The 25,479-nt window shown below is 37.6% G+C and overlaps 2 long non-coding RNA genes across 4 annotated transcripts in view; one reads left to right on the top strand and one right to left on the bottom strand.

Moving 5' to 3' along the window:
- Window positions 1-473: 473 nt before the first annotated feature.
- LOC119018755 lies at window positions 474-23,738 on the bottom strand. Of its 2 annotated transcripts, none has more exons than XR_005074841.1 (4): window positions 22,972-23,738; window positions 19,520-19,603; window positions 19,173-19,242; window positions 474-762 (listed from the first exon to the last, which is right to left on the bottom strand). It is a non-coding gene; the product is annotated as an uncharacterized LOC119018755 (long non-coding RNA). The 2 variants fall into 2 exon arrangements; XR_005074842.1 differs by having other exon boundaries at window positions 474-732.
- LOC119018756 overlaps window positions 22,974-25,479 on the top strand; it is a 45,184-nt gene continuing 42,678 nt past the window's right edge. For both annotated transcript variants that reach the window (XR_005074843.1, XR_005074844.1), the window contains exon 1: window positions 22,974-23,105. This is a non-coding gene — a long non-coding RNA (uncharacterized LOC119018756). The remainder of the gene's footprint in view (window positions 23,106-25,479) is intronic.

Here is a 25,479-nt window from a genome sequence, read left to right as displayed (position 1 = left end):
AGACTGTGTCACTGAAAAGACTTTTGACTGCATTCCAGAAGTGACTGTTGGATTAAATGTGATCGGGAACTTGCTAAATACACGGGATGAGCCCGAAACAGGGTAAAATGTCCAATTAGAAAAAGCTCGTAATCTCATGTGTGACATCATGTTCTTCCAAAGTAATAATATTTCTGTACGAGAAGTCACCAAACCATGGACATAAGTATTTCACAACTTCAGTCCAGACATATCTCTGCAACTATTGACTTGATTGCTGTGACATTTGGCATGAACATAACCATCCCCAGAGGATACATTTACAAAAATGTCTCAGCAACCATTGGACAGATTACCATTAAATTCGTTTCAGATATTCACACTCCCCAAAGCATAAGCTGCAGTAATTGAGATGATTTAAATTTCAATTTGTCCAGCACTTTGGTGTGTTATAAAATATCTTTGAAAGTAATGACAAGCCCATCAGCCTCAACTGTACTTCAGTAGTTTTTATTAGCAAATGCCACACATGCTAAATACAGATAACACAAAAGTTATAACTCCTAAGAGTATTGGGCACAAATAAAAAAAATTGTCATGCTTTGACCACGGCTATCTTTCATGCATGCAACGCACATCCTTCATTATATTAGGTATTTAGGAACTGCTGGAGTCACAGGGAGATGGTCGAGGTGGATGGCTGGTGTACAAGGTCCAAGAATGCAGCATCAGAATCCAGACTTCGCCTCAAGTCTGTGTTCAGGGTTTAGGCAACAAAAACACCTAAAATTAGGAAAAGATTGTTTTTCCCATGATATGTTGATGAAAATGTATGGGAAATAATGACATTATTAATCTTGAGAATGTGCGCACTTGGACAAGAATCTGTAAAGTGTAAATTTGATACTTGATGAACTGTTGTGATCACATGAAAATATGGGTTGGACAAACATTTACAGTTATGACCAATCAGCATTTTGTCCAATCCATTACCTTGTGGTCCAATCTTGTGTCAATGCAACTTATATTCAATAAGTTATCTACCTTCACTTATCCAGTATAGTCTAGTAGTAATCAAGTTTCCCTCCAAATACATTTAGCACAACAGAGTTTTAGTGGCATCTTTGGTGTCCCCTTCAGGGACTGCTCTTGAAAGATGCTGATGAAGGTTCTCAGTCATCCAGGTCATGGTAATTCTAAGTGCTCTTGAAAGGTTTTTCTGTTTATTGTCTCCCCCCCAACAGTGAAATGAAAAACTGCCCTTGGCCAAGATATTGGGTTGTACAGAGCCTGTGTGGCTGTAGATTTTGTAAGAAGAACAAATATAAAAGCTTTGGCTCACAAATTGACTATTATAATCATTTGGTGAGACAAGAAAAAATATCAAGATATTTACATTACTATATGATGAATTATTATTGAAAAGTGTCTTTGATACTCTTGATAGTTCCCTAAACTAAATGAGATGATGTGGTTTGGTGCAGGAATGAGCAGCAAACGGTCTGGATGCTGTTCCATGTTAGAGCATTAATATGAATCAAGCAGCCAGTGTGTGCTGGCTAGCAGCTGTTTGGGGCCCCGAGTGCAATCCCATGCAGCACCTCGGTCCCCAACAAGTGCTAGCCGCAATGAGGTGCATCATAGTGACTTTTAATTTCCCTCCTCACCACATCATATCTGCAGCAGGCCAAGGAAGGGGAGGAGAAGAAATAGATCCCCAGATTATTTCCATCTATAATTTCTTATCTGGTGGTATGCATTCCTTCTGCCTCTCCCCCATTGCCCCCCAGCAGGCTGAGCCTTTTACTCCCTGGGTGTGCCACCAATCTAGAAATTGAATTTGAGGGGAGGAAATTAGAAATGAGCGCATTTTCATTTCAATTTGGCTTTCCAATGAGACAGTTTTGATGTGGGGTCTTACAAGGCGACAATATAGAACTCCCACTCACTTGATACCCTTCACCTTGCGACCTTGTCACCTACACCCCACCGCCAGCCTTTAAACCCCCACCAGCCTCTCCCTGTCTGCTCTCCCACCCATTTAAAGAGCCCTACATCTTAAAAACAGTCAATTTCCAAGCCAAAGTGTGCCACCTGCTTTTGGCAGCTGGAAGCCCTGGCAAATGTAGATAAATGAACAGAGCCACCTGAGGGATTTTATGAATCTGCTGCTGCTTGGCAGATTTATTTGCTCCCCGCCACAGAGAGCTGCACTGGTAAGCACAGATTACGGTCTATAGCACAACTGCCCCAGCCCATTCTCCTGTCCTACCCTCTGTGTGTCCACCAATGCAAGCGCTGCGAGGTTGTTGACCTGTAATTCATCAGTATTTTAAATTGTAAACTGCAGCCTTGTGTTTTCCCGTGTCTTCCTTCACTTCATCATTACTGCTCTGGAACAGATTGCGCCGTGCCCTTGGGAAGCTGTGAATATGTTTGTTTAATGCCTGATCTAATCTTACATCATTATGCAGAAGGATATTTGACTAAATCTTATAGAACTGTAATTAGATTTTTATCAAATCCACTGCTGTTTGGTTCTCCACAGTATATGTATGGCTATACAGTATCTCGCCTCAGTCAAATTCATTTTTCAGAAGCTCCATTCTGTACTTGATTTAAGGTAACGTTCAATGAAATGTGTTGTGAAGATCAAGTCGCAGATCAGTTTATTTTTCTTTTGACTAATTATTTAATATGTCAAACATAAACATGAAGGTTTTAAGCTCCCTTTAGGTTAATAATCAAAAGTGCTCTTTAAATAACGATTCACGGATTACTGAGTTGTATCTACTGAGGCATTCATTTATTTAAAAATTAAAGATGAACATTTTGACTTAAGTGCTCCTCTTGAGTTTTAAGAGCAAAGTCCTCCATGTGATCTTTGATTAAAAAACAGCAGCAACAAAAACTTAATAGCAAGGTAATCCTACATGTTGTAAACGACTCTCATTACAACCATCAAACACAAGAGAATAAAGAAAACACGTGGAACTTTTTTTTGGTGGTGCAATATTGTCAACATTTGATTTAAAGGTATAAGCGAAAGTATAGAGAGTATAGAGTGATTGTTTAATTGTTAAAGACAGAAGTTGTCTCTAAAGTTGAATTACAAACTTCGATAAAACACCTTGACAGTGATCAATATTCAATATAATTTCTTTGGACAATTTACTTTGGTCCATTGTCTTTGTTAATATGATGTGATGTTAAAACAGGAACTGTCGAAAATTCATCTTTCTTTGCAAAATTTGTTGCGTTAGCACCTTTCATTAGCACTGATCTGCCACAGTGTAGCATGGTCCCTGTCATCAACCAGTAACAATAATTACATGACTAATAGCTTACTGGTATTGCTCTCTTACTTGTAAAACTGTAATTGACAGTCATTTCTTTCTCACGTCAGGTGCCCTGCCCAGGTAAATTTGAACTAAGCCTTTTCCCTTTTGTAGAAAAGGTCAAGTTTCAGACACAATACGTGGCAGTCAGTGAGCTGTCTGACTTTAAAGGGAATTCAGTCACAGACAGACACCTGACGGCTGATGTCTGCAAGCAGTGAGTCCCCTCTCTGGCTTCACCCATGAAAACCATTAGATTTAACTCTGAAATAAGGCTCAAGCAAAACTAAACTGCAAATGTCCTGTCTATGTTCGGACAGTTTTATATAAGTGTTATGGATGTTCTTGTGATCATTATCTCCTGTCATTCGATATCATTTAACCTTGTTTATAAATCATCCTCTAAATAAGCTCTCAAAAACACAAAATATATTGCGTGTATGTGTTATTCTATGGTGTGTTTTTTGAAGTAAAACTATGAAAAGTTAGGCATTTGATAAAAATAAGGAATGATGTGCACACAAGTTGTTTTTCTGTTGTCTCAATGCTGAAGTGATCAGTGTCTCCATACTGCGTGGGCGTAAAAGAAGTTAATCAGCTCATTTTAGGCTTTGTTGCTGATGTCAGAAATGTTCATATTTGGTGGTCTACTTATGATGCCAATCATAATTGTGTTTGAAGCTTTGAAACCACAAAATAAACAAGCAGATGTTTTGAAGTTCTGCTAAGAGAGTAAACCTAAACAGAATTGAAAAGATTCTTAGTTTTCTATTGAACCTTCAAGTACCTTTAATTTTCTACATCACAGCATCAGTCATCATGTCAAATTTCAAATTTATTTGTCGAGGGCTTTTAACAAACAGGCTCAAAATTGTTTCAGGGACCAAAAACCAAGATGAACAAGTGTGTCACTAATTTAAAACTGTGGGTGTTTGTGTGACTACAGCTGTAAATGGAGATGAGCGGATATGAGAGTGCGAGGCAGCACCAGGGAGTAGGCAGACAATTAAATGACGAGACTGCTGGGAACGACAGGAGAGGAAAGAGAAAATGGAAGGGAAAACAAGGGTCCTTCTGGACTGAGGATAATTTTCCATTTAAAAAAATATGCAGTAACAAACACTGAAAATTGAGTCTTTTTTACAATGTAAGCTCACATCTAGGTACAAAGGGGAAAAAAAAAATCATAATTTTTTAAATATATGGATTAAATGTTCTTGTGTCTCAAAGCTGTTTTCAAATTTACAGTACATTATGATTTTGACTTTACGTACATAAACTGTAATTTGTTCTTCCAGTATTTCATAACTGGGCCATATATTAACATAATTTTGTGTGTAATTCAATCATTTACCAAAAGTTTTGGAATCAGTCCTGCAAAGACACCCGCAATGGCTGCAGGGTAATCCTTTGGGAGAAATGACTGTCAAAGTTACTCCACTAAAAGTGATTGTTCGTGCCACTGAGGTTGTTATTCTAAGTTTATGCTGACATGCCAAAAAAATCCTTCAGCGCTACACTTTTTTTGTTCAAGAGTAAGATTTGTTTTGCAACCAGAAACAAAAATCTTGTTTGATGACAATTCTCAATCTTAAATCTTGTGAGGTGACTTGTAGCAGTCGTTGCCTCATCTAGATTGTAAAAATCAGTTAGTCAGCTGAGCTACTTACTGAAATAAATTCTTGCTGGCACTTCCTCTTTCCAACTCTGACTGATGTTCACACATTGTCATCCTCCAATGAACACTCAATTCACACATAAATTGAATAGAATAGAATATATTGCACATTCACATAGCATGCTTATTAGCTAACTTCTACATCAGGATGTGAAGAGGAGGGGAGTAGTATTATTACAGCAGAGAAGGCTGCCAAACAGCTGACCGCAGTTCAAGTCTCACCAGTGGATATTTTTAAGGACACTGGTGGACATTTTCTGGTGTTTTCTAATGCGACCAAAAGTATTTTATCTTTATTAAAATGTTATTATTATTTTTATTATTTTATCATTTTTACAATTTTTCACAGGAACTCAGACCGTCTCCATCCATGAATGTGATGTCCAAAACAGGTATTTTAAGCAACCTTAACCATGTGTGTTTGTGCCCAAACCTAAGCAGAACACAAGCAAGGTGTTGTGAGAGAAAAATTCAATCGAAACAGTGTTGTGGCAACTGAAAATCAGTCTCATGTCTAGTGTAGATGAGAGTTGGTCAAACGCCAAGCTTGCAGGCAAAAGTCACACATCAGCTGTGCATAGATGATGACTGAAGAGAGGCAGTCTATTCTCATCTTATAAAATAACCCAGACAATAAAGCATTATTCCACACATCTCAACAACTGCCTCATGATACACGTAAGACTTCTTGTACAGTTCAACCATTGTTGAGCATCATACGTCAAGCTAAAGTCAAAACACTAATACACAGAAGTGGTTTCACCAACCCCCTTCAGGATGAACTCCTTACCTTGACTCCTTACGTCAATTTTCACGGCATATTATACCATATACAATACATCCATTCATACTAAGCAACCAGATGATGATCATAGGACAGAGCCATGTCTGAAGCCAAGAGACACCAAGATATCATTTTACATACACAACAATGTTGCATCTATATTGTTAAGTTTCAAATGTAAGGACAATATATCAGAATAAGAAGGGCCATTTGAGAATTTCCCTCACAACAGACATAAAGTTGTACCGTTACCATCCCGTTGTGGGGAAATTATCTTTCTTGTTGCATATAAAGCATCATAATTGCTGTTCCAGACATCATGCTAGATTCACAAACTTTAGTGAAATGAGGCTTGGGTTTAAAATTAGCAGCGCAGCTGTCCAGATATGCATGCTTTTTTCATGTCATGTATTATTAAAAAAAAAAAACACAAAAAACACATCATAAAGTTTATTATAGCTGCTTCAGTGTGTAATTTAACATTATTTATGTTTATGTCCATTTTATCCCCAGTTGGTTGGATACAAGCAAGATAGCATATAGTCATTGTTGCAACAATTCTTCATCCTGTACAAATGCATCAGTAAAACATAGTTATAGCCATATACCACTTACGTCATCGGCAGAATTTAAATGCTGGCTGTCTGAGAATATTTTGGTGGGCTACAGACAACCTGACATCCTTTCTCCCTCCTCTCTCCTCTTATCCTAAATCCATAGAAGAAAAGCAAGTTGAGCTCGTAACGGCTGAGTGCCACCCATGGGTGCATTTAATACTCTAATTAATTAATTGTATGTGGGGAGCAGTTCAGCTAATACTGAAGCAGACTCTGGCTGAAGGCATGCCAGACACAGTGTGTTTAGTAAACTTCCTATTGTACATTTACCCATCACTACTGTTCCAAAGTTCAGGCAGAGGAAACATAATCCTGCCTTTTATTGAGAATTGACTTCCATATCACATTTAACAAGAGTGAAAGCCACTCTTATTCATGCAGCTGAATGAAAGTAATTATGGTCTCGCATCTTAATCGTTATCAAATTAACCTCAGTGTAAGAGATAGAGAACTTTTAGATGCCAAACAATCTAAGTGTGTTTATTCGGAAAGGTCTGTGCACTGGATACAGTTTTACACCAACACTATGGCAATAAATTATTGTTGGTTCTTTTGTGGTCAGTTTCAATAAAACAGAAAATTGGCTTTGTGAAGAAGATATTTATTAAGTTTAGCACATCCAGTGGTAGCTACATATAACATTAAGCAAAGAGAGAAGAAAAAGCTTTCAAAATCTGCAGAGCTCACACAACAATGTTGACGTAAACAAAAGAATATATCCGTCAGAAAAAGGTAATAAATAGAACATTATTTTTCTGATGTAAGAGTCATGCTGGCTCTGGAACACCCCAACCTTCAGTGGAGCTATTAACTCTGTGGCAGACAGGGTTGTTCAGAGAGGGTGCACTAACATAGGTTTATTGTTTTCCTGTTTTTGAATGACAATTACTAGTAAATCAGGTGTATCCATTACCAAGTGTTGTGTACACTGAGAGCGCGGCTTGCTTGTGTTCCTTTCAGGACCACTTCCGTTACATTATCAGATCTGTTTTAAAATCCCCTTTGCACTCGTAAATGTTTGCTGCTTCCTGCCTTCAGTGCAGATGCTCTTCACGCTTGCTCTCTGCTTATGTTAGTTTTGCTACTTCTTCCTATTGTCTCAAGCAGGTTTCCTAAAACAAATAAATCATCGAAAGAACAATTTACGACATCCCTGAGTTGCGGTTATCTACTTTGAACTACCCACCCAGAATATTAACAGACCCAAACAGTAATTTAGTGGACTACTGACAGAATTATTCCCCGGACTGTGCTATGCGTCACTGCTCACCAGGATCGATGAAGAGCACGGACTGTCATAAATTGTGACAGAAGATCGGATATTCGCATTCAAAATGTCTTCTGCCAGTAAGTTTGTTCATCAGAATTTCACAACTCTGCCAGATTTAAAAGGACGTGCATCTCTAAACGACGCCATAACTTTCCCCAAACCCACTGAAACGGACCAGTGAAGTCATGAGCTGTGAATGGAATTTCTACCTGCTGAGATAATCTGAGTTATAAACCTAAACACAAGTGCAGGGCCCTACTCCCACAGAGGGCAAAATCTATGGACTCAGCGCAGCCAGCTTCGCCCCCGGACATCTGGCGGATAGCCAAAGGTCACATAAACACAGATAACAGTCAACCTGGACATTGTAGTTAGAATACAGGCTTAAACCATTAATAAATCTCAGTGAGGCAGAAGCGGAGATGACTACTGATCAATAAACAAAAAAAAAGTCAAGGAAGTTGCATGTGGAAAGGGGGAAAAAAACCCAATCAGAAATGCTAAAGCAGGATTTCACTGAACTGTTTAATTGTCTGGACAATCTGGAAGGCCAGGGTTTTTTATTTGTGGACTACTTCCAACAGTAAACAGAGGAATCAACAGGTTCAGAAAACTCTCAACAGATGCCCCAGCAAAACCTGCGGTCTGGAAGGGATCAACTATACTGAAAACTTCAGTCTGCTCTGAGGGACACAGGATTCTTTCTAGGGCAGATGGCCTACACCTAAGTAGATCTGGACTGACAGTACTGATGGGCCATTTTTTGGATGAGTCTGAGACACCCATCAGCCCAGCCTAAGATGATTCACCCTGACACACAGCAGCCTTGGCACCATGGACACCTAACATCACTGCCTCAGTGTCAGCATGTTGACAAGCAGAGCATTGATCAGTCTGCTTATTCCTCCTCCCTTCCCTGCCTCACCCCTTCTGATAAAGCGGAAGCGCCGTTTAGCAATGGCATGAAAATCACCCCTAAGTCACTTCCATGTCGTTTGCCTCCTCCCCAACCAAACAGACTGACTCTACTCAGCACACTCACACAATAAGGGGCGCACTGTGGACTTAATCATCTCAAACAGTCTTAACATTTTACGGCTGTGGTGACTGATGTTGTTCTGTCTGATTAATCTTGTTTCTCCTTTGAGATGACTATCTCTGTGCACACAGATGTTCAATCAGAGATAATCAGAAAATGACCTACCACTGAAAACATTGGTGAATTATTCATTCAGGTTTTCTCTTCCACATCGGCCCATGACTAGGTCTCAGTCCATGATGTTGTTGATAATTTCAGTTCTGAAATGATCCATGTTATTAATGCAATTCCCTCCACTAAAGTAAAGGTAGTCTGGTAAGAAAATAACATCATAGAGAAATTCTATGCCTGTAACAATTAACAGTGTTGAAAAGCCGGACGCAAGCAGTGAAAAAACAAATCTCCTGGTGCATTAGGACAGCTATGAAGATACACCAAAGAGAGCAATTATAATTTCGAAATGAGAAATAACAGACAGTCCTTATTCTATGACATCACTGCAACCAGCTGTTATAATGAATGTTCCTTCTTTGCTACTGCTGAAAGGCTAACAAACTCTCACGCAATGAATTTGCCTCATTCTTTACTGTCGAAACTGCAAAGATTAGTCAAGTGATCAGTTTTTCCATAGCTGGTATAAGGTCTGTGTTATCCTTTAAATTCACTCAAAACCACTACAGGTAGTACATCACAATTTGAATCCTATTAGCTACAACTTTGGCAGAAGTTGTCCAACATCTGTTCCCTTGATATTCTATCAGCAGACTTCTCTGAAATGTTTTAACTGAATGGCACTGGCTCTGCTGCAGGTCATCGACACATCTCCGCTGTCAGGCCATTTCCCACAGGCCTTGAAAACTGCAGTTATGGAGCCACTTCCTAAAAAGCATAACCTTGAAAACTCACCAAGGAACAATACCAGGTTCATACCAAAACTTCAATTTGTAAGTAAATTCGTTTTAAAAAAGCTGTTTTTCAACATCTTAACACCCCTTTTGCCTCTAAACAATTGTTTTGATGTTTCCTAGCCAGGATTTTGATCACACCACAGCACAGAGAATGCGCTTGTTAAAGCCCTGAATGGCAGAGGGAAAGTTTCAGTCTTGGTATTATCAGATCACAGTGCTGAATTGTCAAGCACAACATATTACAGAGAGAGAGAGAGAGAGAGAGAGAGACAGGAATTCCTGTGGCAGTGCTAAACTGTACCACTTTCCGTCATTCGGTAAAAATGATATTTGGAGTCCCCAGGCTCCATTTTCTGTAAAAACAAAAAAATATCTTAACCATAATTATGCAGAAGACACAGAGACTTATTCAACAATATCACCAGATGACTACAGTGCAATGCAAGCACTGCGAAAATCAGGATTCTCTGAGAAGTCGATGAAACAGCTGGAGCTGATTCAGAACACTAAGGTGAGTCTTCACTAGGGAAAATGGATCACATCACTCCGGTTCTCGGATTGTTACACAGGCATCCTGTTTGTCAAAGAATTGATTTTCAAAATACAGTTGTTTGTTTATAAAGCACTGAATGGTTTAGGGCCAAAACAAATTTCTGATCTGCTGTTCCATTGGAAATATTTGTAAAGATGAACTTGGGGCCATTATTCATGTCTTACGACACACTGCAATATCTATTTTACTGTTAGAATGTTTTTCTCATTCTACTTTATTTCTATCTTTCATTTTACTCTGTTTACTCTTCTGAAAAGCATGCATCTCTATTCCGTCTTTCTATATTGCCTTGTGTTTCTTTTTATCTTTTTTCAGTACCTCTCTGTGTTATGTAAAGCACATTAAATCCCCAGCGCTGTACACATAAACTTGCCTTTTCACATTCATCTGCTGAAGAAAGAAAGTCTCTCATTTCTCACCTTCAATATGAGTTGAAGACATATACAATACCTAGAAGTGTGGTTCTGTTACATAACAAAAGGTTTGGAAGTCAAACTTCATCCAGTTTGTAAATCACAGATGTGTGAATTGGAAGCTCTAAGCCTCCTGTGCACACTGACACACTGACAGTGGTTATATGATAATGGTGACGAGCGGACGCAATCTTAGAATTTTTTTTGGCATGTCAGAGAAAAAAATATTATTCAATTCTTATTGGTTTTAAATGTCATGGAAAATGTCTGGAGGGGATCCTTTACGTGACTGTTCAACTCAAATAATTTTTGACACTGTAGATAGTTCCTAGTGAACTGCATTTGATTACCCACATACAGTAAAATAAGTAAATAAAAATGAAAACTGAGTATTTCCTGTTTTTAATATGTTACCGTAATCAGTGGCTTAAGTCCCAATGCTGCAACTGTTGAACTCAGAATAATACAGGAAATAATAAAGGATCTTGAAGCCCTACATTACCACCACAGTTACTATGGCAATGCATGTACCACTGTGGTGTTGCCGGCTATTTATCAGGACACAGGATGTAACGTGACAGTCTCTTGTGCCATAATCAAAGTCAATTTTGTACAAACTCTGACATGGTTACCGTAGAGAGCATCAGGCAGGGCTGTCAGGAATATAGGAGCCCATCAGTCAAGCAACAGGCTTACTGCCTAATCTAAATTTGATGGCAAGTGGTAAAAACAGGATTAAATGTGCGTGTGTGCATGTCTTGGCAGTGGTCACGAAGTCCTCTGCCACAGAAAATGCATGGATTTGACCAACAAGTCCATCAAAAAAGCTCAAGAGTAAGTCCCTCCAGAGGAAAACTGTTCAGCTTAGTTTACTTAAGTTTAGTTTACTTTAGTTATTTGGCAATTACCTTAAAGTAAACTCTCAATATTGTAAAACCATCATACACGCAATTAATGAGCATCAAGGATAAACAAGAAAGTTAGATGACTAATTTCCACTGTGTCCTTGCTAATGACCTTGAGATGTGTACATGTATATTTGCATGACTACAGTGAAGTAGGGCACGAGCGGCATATAAAGGCATTAAAGTATAATTATACAACTAATATTTACATTAGACATTACATCCAACATGTTTACATTCTAATGATCTCAGAAGTCATTCCTACATTATAACATCGATCACAACCATCTTCAAACTTTCTTCATTTTGATTGACAACACACCCGCGTGTGTTTCATCAATGCATCTTGAACAATTGTGACAGTACCGCAGAGATAAACATCTTTCCACAGACATACAGTCAGACATAAACACTTGGCAAAGAACTCAAAAATACCACTGCTGTGGCAGTTCCTGCTACAAAAGGTGTCTCCAGGACCACCATAATGATGACACACAAACACACACGCACTAACAGACACACTCACAAGGAGAGAGCATTACCAGCCGACGCTGGTAATTAAGTCTATAAGAAAAGAAACTGTGGCAAACATTCAAGAGAATCAACTGATAACTTGAAGCTGCTCATCTATGGCTCAATCTTTAGGGAGTGCTTCTGAGGCCTTAATTCAAAGCTGACTTTGGACACTTACTGCAGCATCCCTTGCTGAATGATGGTCTAACTCCTCAATTGAAGGTTCACAAAAGCTTTATTGATCATAAACGGCCCTGTAGCTCCGCAGACATGCCGTGAGGGAACTGGGAGAGATAAGAAGAAAAAGCCAAATATTGCCATCCTTCTCTATCCTGATGGTATACACATGTTATAATCTTTGCAACCACAATTCCTAAGATGTTGCATTACAAATGTTCGATTGTAAATAAAGCATGCAACTTCATAACCCTTTTGACTTGACTTAAAAGCAATATCTTATAAGCACCTTTAACCTTAAAATGATGTGTTTTTTTCTTTTAGCTGTAGTTAACATAAAGCACAGAAACATAATGCAAAACACAAATGAAATTCAGCTTAAATCTACTTCACTCAAGCATGTTGTAACTTATATACTGCAGTCACTGTGACACGCACTTTGATAAGAAGGAGGAAACTGTGAGTTGGTGCATAATCAAAGTGGGCCAACCGATGATGCATCTCTCTGGCTCTTGTTTTTGTATAAAAGGTTTCTCAATCGGCCAACAGAGCAACCGGCCCACTGGGATTCCTTCTGGTGCTCCTGATGGCCAGTCTGACTGTAAGAATATAGCCTTAAGGAAATACTTACATAATGAATACACAAGAAAACAACAGATTATTCAAGTATGCTGGAAGCCACAAACAATCATTTATACTCAGTTCAAACACACTACTTTTTGCTTCCACTGCCAGCTCACTGAACGTATGCATCTTTTCAAATTTCTCATCTCATGGGGTCTGTCAGCTCCACAAAATGTACACTCCACTGGGCAAAGACTGGCATTATAATAGTGGTGACTAATACTGACAGCATTACCTGTTTCAGTCAACAATTATGTTGCCATTGATTCAGCAAAAAAAATGTGAAAATCAATTTAACGCAATAACATGTGGTCTGTTTAATGTTTGCTTTTTTGATGGCCCAAACAGAGTCCAGCTTGCAACATTTTCAGAGGAGACATTTGGCTTCGATTCAGCAGGAAAACATAGCCACAAGTAATGAGGACAAGAGCCAATAACAACAGTAGATATTGCTGTTCTTGATCTAGCTGTAGTTAGCAATATATACTCCAGCCTTAGGCCATGTCCACACCGGGCCAAGCTGATGCTTTTCGAAAAAATGCTCCCTAGAGTGGATAAAGTGCTGCTGTTGTCGGTCTTAGATGCCTCCACTACACTACAGCCACCCACACTCACATTTCCTTTGCACTCTAGCTCTTTTTGCTCTCTCAGACCAGTTGACTGTTGGTGTAATTAAGGTGATCGTGAGGTAACTATGGTGCTAAAAATGTTAAAACGTACATAAAACAGAAGCCTCTTCAGCCTAGGCTGTATAATGATATGGCCATCATTAAAAGGCCAAAAATAAAAGCTAGCACTGCTGTAAATTTAAACTCAAAGATGACACAATTATGTGAGTATTAAACAGTTGCCCATAGCAAACTATGGAAAGAAATTAAAGTCACCTTTACAGAAAAGATACTTTCATGTGCGTACTTTATGTTCTCAGGTCCATATATTCACTCACATAGACTGATAGTTTATTTTCCAAAAATGTACATTTTAAATAAATCCAAGCTTCTTCTTTGTACTGACTCTATAGAAAGTCCTCTCTTTCAATACTGGTCCAAAATGACCCCGACTTTGTGCCACTTCTGTCATCACAATTCACAAGTCACATGGTTAAGTATCAGATGTTTTTAAAGTCACAAAATAAGAGAAATAAAGAGAAAGAGAAATAAAAAACAACTCAATGGGGTTTTAAGCTGTTCTAAAAGAATCCTCTAATCATCTGAGATGAAATAATATTCTATCAGTACAGCATAATAAAAAACAAAAAAAAGTGAGCTGTTATTCACAATGCTGGAGATGATAAATAATCTTTTTTGTAACATGAACAAGAAAAGATTCAAATGCATGTTCATGAACTGTATTCTACCCATCAAAGCTCACACTTGAATTCATCAAATGAGTTTCCAGATAAATAGAAAATACAGTCAAGGCATTGCAAAGGTTAGAAACAATTACTTGAAATAATAATTTTCTCCTTCAGTCTATGCCGCATTGGTGGTGTCATACTTTTTTTTTCTTTTTTTATCAATCTGAAAAAATTTTCCTCAACGCTTCATGAAGCACCTCACTCAGGTTGGACTGGCTTGATCAGCACTTTTTATGTACCTTACATTCAAGCTTCTGTAATTGTTCTTGCATAGTTTGGAGCTGGTTTTAAGCTCATTATCCTGTTGTAGGATGAAGTTGACTCTAATCAAGGGCCATCCACAGGTTCTGGCACTGTGTTCTAAAATAGACTGAAAGCCTTCCTTATCAAAATTCCCTTTTACCCCATCTAAATCTACCACTTTATAAGCACCATTCAAACTACAATGCCCGACCTTGGCCTTGGTGGTGCCCTTCAGTGTCAGTTTTACATGTGAAGGGCACCACCAAGGCCAAGGTCAAGTTAAAATAAAACCTGCTGACTAAAAGTTCACATAGTATACCATATTACAACTTCTGCGATGTTAGTGACATTTTCAAACCATTGTGGCTTGGTAAGGTTGAGGCAAAAAAGCCTTCTTGGTTTGGGTTAGGAGAAGATCAACGTTTGAGTTAAAATAACTACATTCACTCTTGTAATATAAGTCACGTGAGTGACATATCTCAGATTAAGTAATGGATGTTACTTCACTCACTTCAGCTGGCAGAGAGCAGGCTATTTTCCATAATCCGCCTCAAAGGCCAACATCCTGGAGTTGCTTCTTCACTGCTGACTTTGAGACTGGTTACTGGTGAGTACCATTTAATGAAGCTGCCAGTTGAGGACCTGTGAGATATCTGTTTCTCAAACTACAGACTCTGATGTGGGTCTCCCAATTCTCTTTTATTTTGGCTAGAGCCAGTTTGCTGTTCTCTGAAGGGAGTAGTACACACTGTTGTATGAGATCTTCAGTTTCTTGACAATTTCTCGCAAGGAATGGCCTTCATTTCCTCAGAATAAGAATAGACTGACTTTCTGAAGAAAGTTGTTTATTTTCCAGCCATTTTGAGACTTTAATCAGCCCCACAAATGCTGATGCTGTAGATACTCAACTTGCCTAAGGAGGGCAATTTTACTGCTTCTTTAATCAGCAAAACATAATTGCACAAGGGTTTTCTAATGATCAATTAGCCTTTTACCACAACAAACTTGGATTAGCAAACACAATGTGCCATTCGACCGCAGGAGTGATTGTTGCTGAAAGTGGTTTGTAGATACCCATTCAAAAATCAGATATTTCCAGCTACAACAGTCATTTACCATATTAATAATGTCTAGAATGTATTTGTGATTAATTTCACATTATCTAGTTTGAAAAAGTCCAAGTGACCCCAGACTTTTGACTGGTAGTGTATGTATGTCACTCATTAAGACCACTCAAATGATCTTATAGCCTAACACTGACAGAAAAGATTGGTACTCACTGGAGGCAAACATCATTTCTCATTCCCACAGTCTTCCATACAATATTTCACTCCTCATCATCAGCTGATGAATTTGTTTCATAACCCTTGGCCTGCCGTGAAACATACACTTCCTGGTTGTCCTTGAGGGAAAGCAATTTTATATATCGAGCAAATGTGCAAGTGTGGCGACACCTGCATGTACAGTAAGAGACAGGCAGGATGTAACTCTAAATTAGGTGGGGAATGTTTGAAGTCTGATTTTTCATAGATGTTTCTGGATATATTTCTATTTCTATTCTAACAAATATGTTACAAACAAATATGGAATTCATTCAACAAAATTCCCTACTACATTTCAGTTGATACAGATGCAGGTTAGTATTTTTTTTCTTGTCTAATTTTTTTTCTTTATCGACCAAATCATGTCAAAATGAAATTACTGACGGAATGTTTAAAAAAAAATATATATGTATATATATATATATATATATATATATATATATATATATATATATATATATATATATATATATATATATATATATATATATATATATATATATATATATATATATATATATATATATATATATAAAATAGAGGTCATTATGTCTCAATGAGCGGAATGTGTCTCTTTAAGAAACAATGGGTGCAGACAGCTATAAAAAAAAATGTTTCAGTTTAAATGGAAATTTTTGGAACATTTTTTGCCAAAATCTGAAAATATGTTTAAAAATGTAAAAAAAATAAATAAATAAATAAATAAATAAATAAATAAAGGTAATAATCTAATGATATACAAATGTAAGATCCAAATGGTATGTTGGTATAAAATTGGTGGGGGTAGGTGTTATAAGCTACTTTTTAACTTTTAAAATGTTGTTTAAAACTATTAGCCCTCCATTAGCTTTATCAAACAGAGGCAATTCATTTTGGGGTCCAATCATGAAACAATTCAGCAGACAGATAAAATCAAAATCCAACCTGCTATAACACTAACTCACAACATGCAAACCTGACATACTGAAAGACAAAAGACAAAAAAATTACGTGAAGTGAGTAAATGATACAAAAAATCCAACAATAGATCACTTAACAGGTTTAACATCTATAAATCAACCCAACATTTACAGTTTGAACAGTTATTACTGCAGTGCAACACAATGCCTAATTGTATATTATATCATTGCACTCATATAAAAAATAAAGGTGAGGAGGGAGTTTGATTAATTGAACAAAAAATATGTTACAATATAAAAAATAATCTCCATTAACAGGTCATTTAACTGTTGTGTAACATTTAAAAGTACTTAAAATGGACATCTATAAATTAATCCAATATTACTGCATCTCAACACAGGGCCTGACTGTAGAGGCTATAATATCATAATAATCATATGAAATGGAATGAAGGTGAGGGGAGCCAGAAAATTGATCATGTTTCCTGGAATATAGCATGGAAAGATGTGATCAAACAAGATGTCCATTTGTTTGTGTTTCTTTTATCCCACATTGTTTATATACCTACAAACCAAAATCAATTTTACTGTCAGTGTGCTTTAACCTGTACTATAACATTGCTGTGGTGTATTTTCTAATTTTAGGTAACCAAGTCAGCCATAAATCTGTTAAAACTTTAAGCCATTTAAATTCTCACTGGACTTTGACTTTTTGCAATCTGCATTATCTCAATGTGTCACTTTTGACATGCACACACGTTTTTACAGATTTTTTTTTTTACAGATTGTAACCTCCATATTGCTACTTGTGGGTGTATTTAGGTCTTGTTTCCAAGTCAGGGCCATTATTGTATTTTAACTTTTATCTATACCTATTACAATACAATAGACAATTATTCATATGGTTCATTGAAATGTGAACAACTACATAGCCTTGAGAAGGAGGAAAGTTATCTAAAGGCAAGACACGACCCTGAAAATTCAGAAGCATGAAAACTAGCTCAGTAATTAGATGCTAAATTAGTCCATGTGGACCAATTAGGCAAGACAAGACATGGGGGCTCTGTAATGCTTTGTCAACAGAAATAACACCGGTACAAGGAGACAGACGGGTTGAGGAGGAACAAGTCTGAATGAGAGACAGAAAAGGGAGGGGGCCATGAGAGCATGTACCCTGATTAAAGGAGAGAAGGGGATCAAAGAGATTTTTTTTGGCATGTGTGTGAAGATTAAACAAACCTTTAGAAGAAAAAAGGGTCCCATCATTTCCTGTATTAAGTTTGAATTAAATTTTAATGCAGAAGCATTGCTTGATCTCTTTTACAAATGATGATGCTTTGATTTGGATGCTCAAAATGTAAGTGAGAGTCCCATAGCCCAGTGCTGAGCTAGAAGTTTTTTACATTCCTTTTAACTATCTTCTCAAGGCTAGTCGGCCGTTATTACCTTTTAAAATCAGACTGATGTTTGTAAATATTAAATAATAATAACGGTGAAAATGCTGGTTTGTTCGAATTCCAATTTAGGAAAGAAAAACGAAAAAGTAAAAAAATGTATTTCCTGACATACCTGGTGAATTATCCATACTCACAAAGGTTGTTACATCTGTCTGCCAGTTTAGTCCAGACTAAAATATCTAAGACATTAATGGATGGACTGACAGTAAATCTTATTTAGACTTTTGTGTTTTCCAAACAATGGATCTTAATTACTTTGGTGATCAATGGAGGTTTCCTTTAATTGAAACACAAGGGTATGAATTTGTGTAAACATTTTTAAATAATTTTGGTGATCTTTGGTGATTGGTGATTTTTAAACCTTGGCATGTTTACAGGTCTTAGGGACGAAAATGTTAAAATACATATATGAAATAAGTAGTTCAAAAGCCTTCTGTAGGTCTAGAGGAAGCTGCAAATATTTTTTTCCTCCGGCGATGTCATAAAAAAAAGTTGATTTCTCTGGTTCAACTGTTTTTTAAACTGTCCTTTATGAGTATGGCAGTGTGACTGGAGTGCAACACTAGACTAGCTGACTGCGTTATAAAATGTTGCTTAAATTACCCACAATGCAACTTAGCCACTGAGTAACATCACTAGAGGCAATTTATATGATTACACACAGCTTCCTCAGGAGCCACAAAAGGCTTAATACTGTTTATTTCACATATAAAATAGTACCCCCAAAGACATGTAAACACACTTTAATTTGTCAAGATGTTTTATTGTCATACACACATAGTTTACACCAGGCAATGAAATTCTAAATTTGCGAGTTTCCCGACACACAAAATATAAAACACAAAAATATAAAATATACTTTACATTCAAAATAGCTTAAGTTATACTGTTCAGTTCTAATTATTAAATCTTATCATGCTAACCTGCCACACAAAAATGCTAAAATGATTAACTTGACAAACATTATTCATGCTAAACAGCCTGTTAGCATTGTCGTTTAAGAATGTTAGCATACTGATATCAGTGTTTAGCTCAAAGCACCACGGTGCTTCAAATGATAGTTTACCCAAAAATTAAAGTTCAGTCATTTACTCACCCCCAAACACAGGAAAGTTGGGTGAAGTCTTGTAGTCCACAGAACATTGCTGGAGCTTCAGAGGAAAAGGCTGTGGAATTCCCATCAAATAAGTGAAATAGATGGGGACATTAAATTCAGTGTATTCACCTAAAGCCATTTTTATGGGATAATTTAATAATAAATTATTTGCTTCAAGCTCGATCCAAAACAATGCAATGCTCAAAATGTCAGCATGCCATGCCATTTAAATCTATTCTATACCACTTTCCTGTCTACTTGTTTAAACAACAAGAGTGTTTTTATTATCTTTAATTAAGCTTGTAATATGCTAATTGTTGCTCTTTTATGTGTCTTGAGTCGATCACCTGATATGGTTAGCTGGCTTCTGCAGCAGTCCATAAAACCTTGACTGGCGGGATGTGCAGCCTGTTTTCGTTGTGCTGGTGCACCTGCAAGGGGAAGATAAGGGCACTGATGATAACAACCTGTCGGCATTCTGACATTTGTCTGGACACTCAGCAATGAGCTGTTGGCCACAGCCCTGTGGAAAGAAAGAGGAACCACAATTTGAAGGGGAAAATCAGGGCCTTTTATCCTATGTCTTCACAAAAGGGAAAGCAAGTCATAATACATTTGAAAGCCCACTTTACATCGGTAGTAAAAGTGATGGGTTTCCCAATAAGGCAATAAACCACAGCAAGCAAATTATACAGCTTAATCAAAAAGATTAGTTATGAAAAACACTGTTCTGCATATTCTCTATGCACATTACACCATAACTTAAATATTAGTTGAATAACAAAATGTTACATGACGGTGAATTCCCTCACACATTTAATTGTGCTTGCTAAACAAGACCCATACAAAATTATTTAGCTAATTAAATGAAAATGTTAACTTAAAAGATATTACTACGACTTTTGAAAGTTTTCATTCGCAACTAATTATATGCTATGGATGCACAATGCAAAGTACTGTGTGACAGGTGTCATGACAGATATCCTGAATTTCCTAACAATTTTTCATGACCTTTAAGTCAAAAAAAGGATAACAGGTTCAGACCAAATTTATATTGTAGACACATTCAGGTCGATCCTCATTTGTCTGTAAAATACTAGCATTAATTGTACATACCAGTATAAACAATACTAAATGAACAAAAATACAGAAATTGTTTTTCAGTGGTTGTTACTCTTAAAATGATCTACACAGTGTTAGTGACTTTAAGCCTGTAGCTGAGGTTGTGCTGTACTGTCTCAAAGGCACAGCACTGCAGCTCAACTCCACAAGATAAATACAGTTGAATTACATTGCTACAGTCGATTTTTTGATAGTTTTGAAACATTAATCCACCCAGCGACAGCAGCCCGCACTGTGCCAGCTATGTTGAATTATGTGAGCTGGAGGTGTTTGCATTAATTTAAGGTTTATAGGTCTTGACATTTACAAGGTGAGAATTGCCAGACTATTTTGGTGGCATTGTGCAGAATTTGAGATGTTTTATGATCTCAAGATTTTCTTTCCAAATACAGATTCATCATTGCCTCTGTGAAGTGCCACCTTATTCAGAGATAGAAAATGTATTCACCTTCCATCAAACCCCAGATTTATTGCATGAATGTAAAATGTAAGTAAATATATGTAATCAGTAAAGAATAAAAAAAAAATGCTGTTTTTCAGTTCTTACTGAATTTTGAATTTAATGACTTTAACAACAATGAACAAAACTTAAATAAAGTCAAAAATAAATCTGCTGTTTCACATATCTTTTGGAATGCTTCATACATGGGAATTACATGTATTTTGAAGCACAATTATGTGAATTCCACTAATTATCCTGAGTGACAATCTCCAGCAAGATCGAAATCATTAGAAATTCCACATTAGCTCTTTGCATGGATGCTAAATAAAGTAATCCAATAAAATATGTGTTTACAAGCTCCAAGACATTCAATGAGAATAGGCTATAACTTCTCTGACATGCTCAAAGTGGTTCCACCTGCTGTGAAATGTCTAATCTGTTGGGAACATGAAAACAACTTGACTGAACTCAAAGTTCTTGTAAATTCGCTGTACGTCTTATTGACAAACAATTATTTGAAAAGAAATTTCAGCACCTGTGCCGCTGTCTACAAGCTAGTGCCTCTCATAGAGGTACATCTACCAGGTGAAAATCATTGTGAGGGGGTTGACACTAAAATTAATATTTTCTTTTGGCCTTTTCATGTCTTTATTAGATATAACAGCTTGAACAGTGACAGGAAACAGGATGAGAGAGGGGGGGGGGGTCCACAGATTATGGTCCACAGATTAGATTCGATACAGACTTGTACACGGGTCGCACACTCTACCAGCTGAGCTACTGGGACAATTTTGAGAGAAACGATCAGATTAAGCACAATTTACATGGTCATTCGGCACTTTTTTTATTCCTGTTGAGTGGATTATGAAAGGTTTACCTCAGTCCTTTAACTCCGACTGAAATGTCCTTTCAAGTTTCTTTTATGTTCTGATTGGGTTATTAATCTGATTATTGGTGGAACATTAGGGTTCATGTAAAGGCTCCCAGTAGCTTACTTAAGAAGTGCATGATATGTAAGAATATATATAGGAGAATATTAATTTAAAACATTAAAAATTCTCAAGAGAATAACAACTTTTGATTTGATTGCTGTGTCCTTTGATCATTCTATGAATTGGCCAGTTCTTACATTTTAATGACACTAAAAGACAACACCCACCCCAGCTAGTCTGTTCACCCAGCTGCCATTTGGCAAAACAGAAAGATACAGAGGCATATGCGGCCAGACCACCACACTACAGAGCAGCTTCTTTCCCCAGGCTGTGAGACCCCTCAATTGAGCTCTGCATCCAGTTTTATAAAATTACAAATATATTTACCCTGCGCCTTGTACTAAATAGTCTCCTTCAGGAACCAGCCAGCCTTTCTCTGTTAGGCCTATTTAAGGCAGTGGCTGGTCACAGAGTCAATATCCATCACGCTCTAGTGATTACATAAAGTTCGATATTCCCCGCTTAACACTAAATTTGGGAAAGCTGCTTTCAGTTTCTGCACTTCACACACTCGGAACGTTTTATAAGGTGCATTTAAACCTGACACAGTTACACCTGTAGGTCAGTTTAAGATTATGATGCAAACTACTCTGCATTTGAACGTAACTATGTGCTGTCATGTGTGGCTGTTTACCTTTCATCTGTTATGCACATCTTCTGTTTTATTTGTGTGTTTTGTCATGTTGGCTTATCTTGCAGTTCGTCATTCTCAGCACTTTCTGTTTTTATTTGTTTTCTGTCATGCTGTTATCATTGTATGTACCTGTTCTGTTTTTATTGTTCTGTGTTGTGTTCATTGTTTCTTTTTGTTATCACATTTTTGCACCTAATGTGGTTTATTTTTGCCCCGGCTTTAATGAATCAATGAACTGCGAAAACTCAGTCAAATCAGTTGGCTAAAGAATTAGATATGGAAAATGTAAAGTAAAGAATTAGGCTAAGTCACATGGTGTCCTCCCCATTTCCCATGGCCTCTCTGGACTGACCTGTGCAGATATCCAAAGTCTGCTGGCCAGGTTCTTCTTACAACGTACGTAACTTCACCGTGACACTTTGAGTGGTCTGGTGACGAAAGTGTTAAAAACTTAATCAAACGTAACAACAAGGAGAGTTATCAAGTCCCCCCTATTGCTAATGTTATTAGCTTAGTTATGCTTTAGCTAGCTAGCTAGCGTCAGTCGACGGGAAGATAGTCCGCGCGACAGTTAACGGAAAATGAAGACAGCTTGTACCGTTACGTTACCTTGAGACTGGACCTACATCCGGGAGAGGAAGAGGACGAGTGTGGACAGAAGACAGTTTGGAGCTGAAATGTCAACAGTGTCCTCTGTGGTCCATTGGAAATACACGTAGCTGCTATGAAGACTTCAAACACAAGTAGGTGAAGTGAACACACTGCAACTGTCTCCACATACGAGCTGGCTGAGCTGAACTGTGACCTCCCTGACGGCTAAACGGCCAGCTGTGACTCTTAATAGACACAAGGCCGCTGTGGCTAGTTCATTGCACTATTAATGAGTCCTGTTAGTGTTATTGTGATGGCAGCATGTACAGAAAAATTCATAATTTAAGGTGGGTTTTTTTGTCTGTCCATGTCATTGTTTTTAAGTTTGTGATGAAAACACTTCAGCTTGTATATTTAGTGAACAGGCAGGAGACAAGTAGGCAAGGAGAGCAAGTACTTCATTGAAATAACTAACTTGATAAGCAATACAGCATGTGGTGCATTCGTGTACAATAGATAGGAGGAGTGTGTAAGTCATGTGTTTGATACATGTGTTGCTCAAACATATCAATGAATGTGGACAAAATATTAGAAACACCTGTCAGTGCAGTATTCTTATGGCAAAATCTGCAGCCTAAGCGATGTTATCTGCTTGTCATGGCGATGAGGACAAGACATACAATATTACAATTTTTTGTATTTTAAAATGGGTAAGAGGCTCAGATGTAGTGAGCAAAAATGAATGATTTGATCAGCTATGTCTCTAATTAGATTTGTTGTGTTAAAACTCATATACTTTCCCCTCCTCTCAGAACCTTTGCAGTACATCTATTGCAAATCTCTGTTGTCTTGCTACGAAACTGCTAAAGACAGCCGCACCAACGACATGTTTGGCTTTCTAGTCTACACTGCGTGGCTCTACCTGGCATGCTGCACTTGTCCTTCTTTTCTTGTTCCTGTGCTTGTTCATATTATTATTATTATTATTATTATTATTATTATTATTATTATTATTATTATCATTATTGTTATTTTTCAGAGATCCAAGGACAGAGGGTGTTATTAACTGTTGAGACTGTAAAGCCCACTGAGGCAATGTGATTTGTTATTTCAGGCTGCATCAGTTAAACTGACCTGACTTGACTTTTGGCTGTTGCTGGCAAGTGGCTGTAGAATTTGGACACAGCTATGTGTGGATATTAGTTCACTCTATTTGTACAGACATGTCATGGATATTATACGATTGCAACAGTCGTTTAGAATAAAATATGTTCCAGAAGTGGTTTTATTTTGAAGTCAGAAAACAATGGTGTTGATGATCTGAGTTGCGAATTTCCAACTAAGGAGCTTTCAGAGGAATAGTGTCTCACAGCCTCCTCCGCAGCTGATAGAAATCGAAAGTAGCAGCCATTCACAAGAGACAATGGGTCATCTGAAGATGTAACGTTACCAGTGCCTCAGCAAACTGTCAGCTTCCTGTGTTTGTAGTCAGGATAGATCCTGAGCCTACGTGGTTAACTACAGTAGTTCTGGGACATAAAATCAGCAGCTGACCTCTGCATACAAATAGGCATACTTGTCATTTCTAACAAGCATGAAGTGCGAAATCAGATGTGAGCATCCTGTCACAATGTCAGAGTTGAGAGCTGAGCAAAGCGTTATTGCTGCTTAGATTTTTCCCTCAGTGCCTACATCATGGTGCCATACAAAAAATTTGAATCTTAACACTTACTACGCTGGTGAAGGTACTCACATAAAATGACACCATTTATCACCATGATCATTAAAGCTAGATGAAACACTTAGAACCCCAGCCTCTTTCTTTTGAGCAGGTTTGGTTCAACTCTACAATGTGTAGAAGGGATGTCCCGACCAATGCCCGACAATGTATTTACTGTTTCAAAAATATTAATATTATGAGCTTAAATTATTCATATGATTTGAATAAAGTGAGAAATTGCTGCCTAACCCTTTTGCACAGTGCTCTTTGTGAATGATAATTAGGGTTGGAGGTTTGCAAATTCATATTTGCTAATATCAGTGCTTGAGTAAGTCAAGGTGTGCCCGTATTATTTTTTCACATTGCCACATGTGCGAACACAGATGCAACACGAGCAGGCTGAGGTTGACAAAACACAGTTCAATATAGTGAAGAAAGCATTGGCGATACAGACCGATTAAAATATGCCCAGATTGGCCCCTGATACTGAACCTGTGGATCAGCATCCAGTGTTTAGTCTCATGTCTGCCTATTCAATAATTCATTTTCAAATGTTGGAAGAGTTTCCAGACTCTGCTTGTGTGCCCTGTTTGCACTGGCTGGCATTCTGCATGGTAAGAAGGCCTGTTGCAATACTTCATTATGATTGATCAACACACAGAGAGAGCAGCTGTCCTTTTGTGTTTCTGCAACTACCATGGGGGCTGTAGGCATGTGTAAGAAATAAAAGACATTTATTGCATCATCTTAAAGCACCATTTCACAGGGGCATACCTAGTCAAACTGCCAAGCCATATAATTGCTAC

This window comes from Acanthopagrus latus, chromosome 4 (assembly GCF_904848185.1).
Source record: "Acanthopagrus latus isolate v.2019 chromosome 4, fAcaLat1.1, whole genome shotgun sequence".
NCBI lineage: Eukaryota > Metazoa > Chordata > Actinopteri > Spariformes > Sparidae > Acanthopagrus > Acanthopagrus latus.
Note: the sequence above shows the minus strand (reverse complement) of the source record. Positions and strands in the feature narration are given on the sequence as shown.